Below are 9,697 nucleotides of genomic sequence, written 5' to 3'. Positions count from 1 at the left end.
GCAGTGGCACGATCTTGGCTCACTGCAACCTCTGCCTCCCAGGTTCAAGTGGTTCTCCTGCCTCAGCCTCCCAAGTAGCTGGGATTACAGGCATGCACCACCATGCCCAGCTAATTTTTGTATTTTTAGTAGAGATGGGGTTTCGCCATGTTGGTCAGGATGGTCTCAAACTCCTGACCTCAAGGGATCCTCCTGCCTCACCCTCTCAAAGTGCTAGGATTACAGGGGTGAGCCACTGTGCCCAGCCATAAAGCTGTGGCAAATTTCCTTATCAGAGTACTGTGGCAAATTCTTCTGGTTCATCGGTTTTAAGAAATGGTCTCACTAGTTTTTCAAGAATCTTAAGGTAATGGCAAAAAATGCAAGCATTGTAATGTGTAAGGAATATGTGTCTGGCTGTTATGCCTGAGGGAACTTTTTCTTTCTCTAACTGCATCAGATCAACTCATCTGTAAGTCCAGGTCAGGTGACACCTAGTATTTCATTGCTGCTCTTTCTTCTAAGAGGACATTGTAGGACAACAGGAGCCTGAAACTTCAAGGAAGTGCTCATGTCAAACAGACTTGGAACCATTGTGAAAGTCTCTCATTTTTCACCTGCTGTTTATACACTGGCACAGCCTCGTTGCTTCTCTCCCAAGTACTGGTAATAAAATACACTGAGTACTACTCTGATCTTTCAGGCCGAGATGTTACCTTTGGCCTTGATAAACCTATCCAGGCCCTACTGGAGTGGAACAAGAACACAAGTACATCAACAGAATGATGCAACCAAGCAGCAAGGAAGAAATCAAAACAGCCCTACCTGACCTTAGCAATATCTGTGGCTAGTGAAATATCTCTATTTCAGGGCTAGTGAGTAAATTCCTGAAAGAAGCCTGAGACAGGAAATGGATAGTAATTGTCTGCCTCTACACACCACACTGTGCTATGCACTCTGCAATATGTGTTCATTCTCACATCCTCTGCTGGTATCACTATCCACACATTGCAGAGGAAGAATTTCACCAATGGTAAATAGCTCCAACCGTTTTAACAGCAACTGAATCACCCTTTGGTTAGAGACTCATATACGATTACATGATGAGTAAGCAAGTTGGTTTTTTTTTTTTTTTTTGATAGCATAAGGCTATCCCATTCTCCCTACTACTGTGACCCCAGTTGCTACTGGGCTCCCAGCAAGTCAAGAGAGATGGGTTTCAAAATGGGCTGACATACAGGAGGATCTGCTGAGCCACAGGCAGCCCATTGGCAGAATTGCAGACATGGAGAAAAGCCAGGGGCCTCTTACTGTGCAGTTTTTCCAAATTGTTTCTAAATAGGATAGAAATGTTTGTGACTTGTCAGGAACAAGTCAGTGAAATCAGGAGAAAAACAAAGACTCTGCAACCTCACTTGTGCTGACTGGGTACTAATGGCTTTTAAAGTTATAGACTCAAATAATGTATGTGGCAGATTTAGCCTCACACAAAAGGAATTCCTGGATTTTAGTTTAATTTTGCATTCTATTTTTTTTGAGATGGAGTTTTGCTCTTTCACCCATGCTGGAATGAAGTGATGCAATCTCGGTTCACTGCAACCTCCACCCACCAGGTTCAAGCGATTCTCCTGCCTCAGCCTCCCGAGTAGCAGGGATTATAGGTGCCTGCCACCATGCGCAGCTAATTTTTGTATTTTTACTAGAGATGGTTTCGCCATATTGACCAGTCTGGTCTGGAACTTCTAACCTCAGGTGATCTACCCGCCTGGGCCTCCCAAAGTCCTAGGACCATAGGCATGAGCCACCTCACCTGGCTGAATTCCTGGAAATTTAAAGGGATGCAACTGCTAATTCTTAGAACAAAGTTGTACCTGAAATACTAGCTTGTTAAAAATAAAGTTGCACATCCCTCCTCTCCCCAGGGTGAAGTGGAGGGTGCTGTGGTGAGCTGGCCCTCCAGAACTGTAGTGCTGCTCTGCTGGAGGAGTCAGACTACCATGACATCGTAGGGAAGGAGGGCAGATTTTTTTGTAGTTGTTTTCTTTAATTTTCTTTACCCGCTTCTTAAAGAAAGTTCTTTTCTTTAATTTTTCTTTAAATTTCTTTACCCCCTTCTGGGGTACATGTGCAGATCTTGCAGGATTGTTACATAGGTATACACATGCCAAGGTGATTTGCTGCCTCCATCCCCCCCACCTCCCCGCCACCTACTTTTTTAGTAGTTTTTAATTAGGGTATGGGAGGGGTAGGGAGGTTTTCTTTTTTTTTTTTTTTTTTTTTTTTGGGGGGGGTTTTTTTTTTTTTTTTTTTTTTTTTTTTTTTTTTTTTTTTTTTTTTTTTTTTTTTTTTTTTTTTTTTTTTTTTTTTTTTTTTTTTTTTTTTTTTTTTTTTTTTTTTTTTTTTTTTTTTTTGAGACGGAGTTTCACTCTTGTTGCCCCGGCTGGAGTGCAATGGTGCGATCTCGGCTCACCGCAACCTCCGTCTCCTGGGTTCAGGCAATTCTCCTGCCTCAGCCTCCTGAGTAGCTGGGATTACAGGCATGCGCCACCATGCTCAGCTAATTTTTTGTATTTTTAATAGAGACGGGGTTTCACCATGTTGGCCAGGATGGTCTCGATCTCTTGACCTCGTGATCCACCCGCCTCGGCCTCCCAAAGTGCTGGGATTACAGGCTTGAGCCACCGCGCCCGGCCTGGGTAGGGAGGTTTTCTATAAACTGTATCATTTTCTGCTGAGGGTGGAGTGTCCCATCCTTTTAATCAAGATGATTATGATTTTGACTAATAAAAAAGACTTTCTAAAAATAAAGTTACAATGTTACTAGAAGTCTAAACTGGAGGGTGGGGGAGGATAGGGGATGCTGGGGTTAATTCAGGCCATTTGAAGTAAGTAGAATTTCTCTTATCCATAAAACGTAATTTGGGTAATAACCTTTGAAGAGACTGTTATTTATGTAAACTCATTTGGTTACTACCAATAAAATGCAGAGATCTGAATTTTTTTTGGTGCATTTAACTCCCAAAGGCTATACAACCTCAAGAACCATGTCTCTTTTTTTTGAGATAGTCTTACTCTGTCACCCAGGCTGGAGTGCAATGGCACAGACATGGCTCACTGCAGCCTCAACCTCTCAGGCTCAAGCGATCCTCACGTATCACCCTCCAGAGTAGGTGGGACTACAGGCATGTGCCACCACACCTGGCTAATTTGTATTTTTTTTTTTTTTTTGTAGAGATGAGGTTTTGCCATGTTGTCCAGGCTGGTCTCAAACCCCTGGCCTCAGGCAATCCACCTACCTTGGCCTCCCAAAGTGGTGGATTACAGGTGTGAGCCACTGTGTGCCCAGCCAAAGAACCATGTGTCTTGAGATACCTGTCCCAATATACTTCTTCAGAGTCCCAGAGGAGACAGCTCCAACCAGCCCTTGTAACATCTCCTTCCTCCCTACTCTGCTCTCATGTTGTCTCTGCAACAGGCAGGTTTTCTCAGAGACAGTGAGGACCATGACCGAGAAAGACAGGGGCAGGACCATGACTAAGACAGGGGCAGAGATAGTAGAACTGGGGACTCAAGGAAAGTGACTGTGAGGATCGGCGACCAGTCACTTCGGCGTAATATATCTATCTAACATACACCAGCATTAACCTCAAGAGCAAATGGTACAAACATGATGTTAATAGATGCCTTTGAATGAATGTGATCCTTGAGTTACATACACACACACACACACACACACACACACACAATACACATTTGAAAATTTAGTTCGAGATATAACCGAGATGATTTACCACATGAGTTATATGTTTCCTGCTAATTGGTTCTCCAGCTACATCTGTCCTTGCCTAAGGAGAACAGATGCTATCATCTTCTAAAGATAGGTTTTGGAACGTACACCACTCTGAACCAAGCTCATGTCAACGCTCTGAGCACATGTAGACCATGATGAGCCACCTCAGGCTTTCTCAGACTGTCAGCTGATGGCACCCTAGCAACCTGGTTCCAGCACAGGCAGGGGTGGAGGCAAGAGGAGGGTTGCTCTGACTTCATAAAGTCGCATAACCATATCCATTCAGAACGAGACTGTTGAGCTCCTCTGACAAGAAAAGATCTGCTGTTGTTAACATGTTGACAAAACTTCAGTCCTTCCAGTAGCTAGCCAGAAGAAGAAATAGCAACAGTCCCCAGGGAAAAAATACTGTTGTTTACAGCATGTGATGTTTAAAAATTGTTTACACCTGGGTGCGGTGGCCTACACCTTTAATCCAGCACTTTGGGAGTCTGAGGCAGGTGGATCACTTAAGGTCAGGAGTTCGAGACCAGCCTGGTCAACACGGTGAAACCCTGTCTGTACTAAAAATACAAAAATTAGCTGGGTGTGATGGCATGCACCTGTAGTCCCAGCTAATTGGGTGGCTGAGGTGGGAGAATCGCTTGGACCCAGGAGGCAGAGGTTGCAGTGAGGCGAGATCATGCCACTGCACTCCAGCCTGGGCAACAAAGTGAAACCCTGTCTAAAAAAAAAAAAAAAAATTGTTTACACTCAGCCTTGTTCCAGAAAGGATTTAAATGAAGACACATCAGGCTGACAACTAGAGCTTTGCAAGTTACCGGTCCCGATGGGTAGCTCCCTGCCTTAGACCCTGGGCTAGCATCCTGGTGAGTCTGCCCAAGAAACCTAAAACCAAACAGATTGCACCGCATTCCATACTACTCTGGGCCAAAAGCACTGACTACTCAGACAGCCTGTTAGCCAAACACTATACCAGATGCAAAGAAAAGAACTCCTGTCATCTGCCCCCTGACTTCCTAGGAGAGTCCAGATCTCTAGTCAGTTTCGGTCTCTAAACTTGTCCTACCTCACACAGTGGTTTCAATGAGATAGCAAGGAAAGACCTGACACATGCTGGAGATTACAGATTAGTTCAACTGCATGAGGCATCTCTGTGGTTTTTCTCCACACCCTATCCTTTTTCTTGAAACTGATGGTGTAACCTCAGACTTACCAAAATTTGTAATATTGCTATGTCATTTTGATACAACAGTTTCTGGTGAGAAGTAGCAAACAGGCTGGGCATGGTGACTCATGCCTTTGGGATCCAAGGCAGAAGGATTGCATGAGCCCAGGGTCCAAGACCAGCTGGGGCAACATAGCAAGACCCCATCCCTACTGGGAAAAAAAAAAGTGACGAACAAATGCAGGCCCACTGATTTCTCACTGGAATGGCCCTTAAAGAGTCCTGCTCTCACAGTTCCCTATGAAAAAAAATAAAGGCAAGGCCAATTAAATCTTAGAATACCACTTTTCTGAAATCCCTAACCACAATGCCACAACCTGCTGTGACTCAACTCTTGGGTCACACAGAAAGGTGTTTTCTACTTCTTTTTCTGTGGTGTGGTTCTCTTCTCTTGGGGTAGAGAAGGGAGCCAGGAAGAGGCCATTTTTCTTCCCTTCAAAGCTGAGCATTACCACATATATTTATTCTCAATACCAACAAGGCTTGGCCATTAATAGGGATAAGTAAATTTATTCAAAAATTAATTTTTTTTTTTTTTTTTTTTTTTTGAGACGGAGTTTCACTCATGTTACCCAGGCTGGAGTGCAATGGCGCGATCTCGGCCCACCGCAACCTCCGCCTCCTGGGTTCAGGCAATTCTCCTGCCACAGCCTCCTGAGTAGCTGGGATTACAGGCATGCACCACCACGCCCAGCTAATTTTTTGTATTTTTAGTAGAGACGGGGTTTCCCCATGTTGGCCAGGATGGTCTCGATCTCTTGACCTCGTGATCCACCCGCCTCGGCCTCCCAAAGTACTGGGATTACAGGCTTGAGCCACTGCGCCCGGCCCAAAAATTAAATTATTTAAGCCAACCACTGTAATCTCTTAGGTTCTGCCTTTGAATTGTGCTATTTTGGAATTAAAGGAACAATGCAGCATCTGTCTAAAGTAACTAGAGGCCAGCCTTACTTGAAAGAAAGCAGTCATTATCTACTGATGTCCTGGTTTAAAAATATATTTCAGCCTTTTTGTCCGACATCTTAACGCGGTTGTAGTGTTCGCCGCTGCTCTCCGAGCTTCACAATGCCGCCCAAGGACGACAAGAAGAAGAAAGACGCCAGAAAGTCGGCCAAGAAAGAAGAAGTGGTCCAAAGGCAAAGTTCGGGACAAGCTCAATAACTTGGTCTTGTTTGACAAAGCTACCTATGACAAACTCTGTAAGGAAGTTCCCAACTATAAGCTTATAACTCCAGCTGTGGTCTCTGAGAGACTGAAGATTCGAGGCTCCCTTGTCAGGGCAGCCCTTCAGGAGCTCCTTAGCAAAGGACTTATCAAACTGGTTTCAAAGCATAGAGCTCAAGTAATTTACACCAGAAATACCAAGGGTGGAGATGCTCCAGCTGCTGGTGAAGACGCATGAATAGGTCCAACCAACTGTACATTTGGAAAAATAAAACTTTATTAAACCAAAAAAAAAATATGTATATATATATATATATATGTGTATATATATGTATATATATATATATATATTTTTAAAAAGGGCGCAATAACTCACCGTTATTACCTACTAGCGTTTTTTGTTGTTGTTGGAAACAGGGTCTGGTTCTGTTGCCCAAGCTGGAGTGCAGTGGTGTGATCTCAATGCACTGCAACCTCCATCTCCCAGGCTCAAGCTATCCTCCCACCTCAGCCTCCCAAGTAGCTGGGACTATAGAAGCGTAACACCACACCCAGTTAATTTTTTTGGGGGGAGGCTGGGGTAGAGATAGGGTTTTGCCATGCCAACCCAGGCTGGTCTTGAATTCCTGGGCTTAAGTGATCCACCCACCTTTGCCTCCCAAAGTGCTGGGTTTACAGGTGTGAGACATTGTACCCGCCCCCACTAGCATTTAGCTTGAATATGTTTATTAACTGGTAGCCAGCCACCTTGCAAGAGTTAAAGTTTGATATGTGATAATTATCCTTTGAGTCATACATTTTAAAAGATCTGGGAGACCAGGTGGCTTTTTAGTAGCAGATCATTTTCAGAGAAACCAAAATACTGGTCTGGGAAGACTCATCATGGGTTGTGATGTAAATGAAATTACAGGAGAAAGCAAAGATGCTTTGCTCCCTTTTTTCCTTCAACAAAAGTATACTGTGTGCCTAGCACTCCACTAAATCACAGGGATGCAGAAATAAGGTATGGTGCAGACTTCAAGGAGCTCACAGGCTGGTGAGATGTCAGGCAGGGAAAGTGGCAGCCCAGCCGAGTGCTAACGGCTGTGAACCAGCTGTGCAAAGGGTGTGGCAGGAACAGAGACCCAGAAAGAGAAGGGTCAGGAGAATGTCACAGAAGCAGCAATATCTGAGTCTGGAAGACATTAGCCAGGAATAAGAGAGGAAGAGGAAATGCTTACCAAAGAGGCAGAGAATACCTTCAGCCCTATAGAACAATGCATAATTGCCCTGGTCCCAGAGTTCATCCAGAGGACTGCAAAGAGAGGTGGCAGGAGGAGGGGGCAAGGCCCAGACCCTAAATATGGTGGGAACAACCAGGGTTTCTAAGCCAGGAGGACACATCAAATCTGCATTTTGGATCTAGTGCTCTGTAGAAAATGGCCTGGAGCCTGGGTGTGGTGACTCACACCTGTAATCCCAGCACTTTGGAAGACCAAGGTGGGCGGATCATAGGGTCAGGATTTTGAGACCAGACTGACCAACATGGTGAATTAGCCAGGCATGGTGGTGTGCGCCTGTAATCCCAGCTACTCAGGAGACTGAGGCAGGAGAATCACTTGAACCAAGAGGCAGAGGATGCAGTGAGCCAAGTTCGTGCCACTGCACTCCAGTCTGAGTGACAGAACAGGACTCCATCTCAAAAAAAAAAAAAAAAAAAAAACTGGAGAAGCAGAGTGCCCCAGGAAGCTAAGGAAAGAAATGAGAGGGAACAGAAAGATTCCAGCAATAGTTAGAGAGGCGTGGGAAGGAAGGGAGAAGATGATATGTTCAGTATGGGATATGTTGACATTGATGTTTTAGAGACTATCCTGTTGAAAGTACATGGAGACAAGTTAATGGATGATTCTAGGTAATAGTCAGTGGCTGACAGTATCAGTTAAACGTCAACTCTGATGAAGTATGTATCTCCATAGAACATGTCATAGGATACCACAAGGATCCAAACAGAGAAATTCTGCAAACATATGACCTAGATTCCTGTACAAATAAACTGCAAAGAACAAAAAAAGAGAGAGAGAGACCTACAAAGGTCTTATAATATAAAGCAATATGGACCTTATGTGAATTCAACTCAAACTTAAAAACCACAAAAGAAATTTTTAAAGTATAAGTTAATCAGGCAATATGAACAATACAAATTAAAAATTAAGAGGCTTAATTCTCCCTGTTGAAAATACAGAGACCTCCCTTCCTTCCTTTCATTTCATCATTTCTCTGTCCTTTTCAAATGTATGTGATTCTCCGTAATGACTAAATAAGCCTCTCACCAGTCTGGCAACCCAGGAATGCTTCCTGAAGGACCCAGGGAGCCATCTCCTGGAGATGCAAACATTTAGTGAGGTAGTGCCTCAACCTCTCAGTTCCCACACAGGGGAAAGAGCCTAACTGCCCTGGCTACAGATGGGGGGCGCCTTGCTCCAATTTGCAAAACCACCTCCTCTGTTAAGATACGAGAAGTTCGTTTCCCCTCTGGGTGGCCATGATAAAGTTAGGATACACTGTGTGTGATAAAAGGTGCTGTCAGGTCCATGAAACAAGATGTCTGATTTACTTCAAAATGGTCTGGAGGTGGTTAAAAAACATTGCCTGATATTGGTGATGATGCTGGCTGATGGATATATAAAGTCAGTTATGATACCGTCTCTACTTTCATTATGTTTGAACACTTCTGTAGCAAAAAGTTAAAAAGATAATATACATGGAAGATATCTGTATGCAGGTTTGGAGTTAAGAGGAAAAATAAGTATTAAAGATAAAGTTTTGCTAAACAAAGTGGCTCACGTGTAATTTCAACACTTTGGGAGGCTGAGGCGGAAAGATTGCTTAAGTCCAGGAGTTAGAGACCAACTTGGGCAACATAGTGAGAACTCATCTCTAAAACAAAAAGAAAAAAAAAATAAGCAGAATTAGCTAGGCATGGTGACACAAGCCTGTGGTCTCAGCTACTTGGGAGACTGAGGTGGGAGAATTACTTGAGCCCAGGAGGTAGAGGCTGCAGTGAGCCAAGATTATGTTACTGCACTCCAGCCTGGGTGACAGAGCAAGATCCTGTCTCAAAAAAAAAAAAAAAAAAGAACTTTAGGTGCATCAGCATACAGGTGACAGTGAAGCTGTGGAAGTAGAATGCCAATCAAGACAGGATAAAGCAGGAGGATCAAGGACAGAATCCTGAGAATACTGACATGTAAGGAGTAGGTAGAAATAGAGGATATAGGCCAGATGCAGTGGCTCACACCTATAATTCCAATGCTTTGGAAGGCGAAGGCAGGAGGATCACATGAGGCCAGGAGTTCAACACCAGCCTGATCAACATAGTGAGACCGTGTCTCTAAAAAATAAATAAGTTAGCTGGGTGTGGTGGCATGTGCTTGTAGTTCCAGCTACTTGGGAGGCTAAAATGGGAGGGTCGCTTGGGCCTGGGAGGTCAAGGCTGTGGTGAGTTGAGATCGTACCACTGTACTCCAGTGTGGGTGACAGAGTGAGACCCTGTCTCA

At 44.1% G+C, this 9,697-nt stretch overlaps 1 protein-coding gene, 1 long non-coding RNA gene and 1 pseudogene across 3 annotated transcripts in view; 2 read left to right on the top strand and 1 right to left on the bottom strand.

Moving 5' to 3' along the window:
• ARG2 (arginase 2) overlaps positions 1-9,697 on the bottom strand; it is a 40,136-nt gene that overhangs the window by 12,030 nt on the left and 18,409 nt on the right. The gene's annotated exons all lie outside the window — the stretch shown is intronic.
• Positions 2,114-2,776, top strand: LOC108284218. Its single transcript, XR_001817142.2, has 2 exons — positions 2,114-2,232; positions 2,684-2,776. It is a non-coding gene; the product is annotated as an uncharacterized LOC108284218 (long non-coding RNA).
• Positions 6,048-6,450, top strand: LOC108284209 (annotated as a pseudogene). The gene has a single exon (XR_001817135.2). The product of XR_001817135.2 is annotated as a 40S ribosomal protein S25-like (transcript).

The sequence above is a fragment of the Cebus imitator genome, unplaced genomic scaffold (assembly GCF_001604975.1).
Source record: "Cebus imitator isolate Cc_AM_T3 unplaced genomic scaffold, Cebus_imitator-1.0 Scaffold13, whole genome shotgun sequence".
Classification (NCBI taxonomy): Eukaryota; Metazoa; Chordata; class Mammalia; order Primates; family Cebidae; genus Cebus; species Cebus imitator.
The sequence above is the reverse complement of the archived record's forward strand: the minus strand, read 5'-3'. Positions and strand labels throughout refer to the sequence as shown.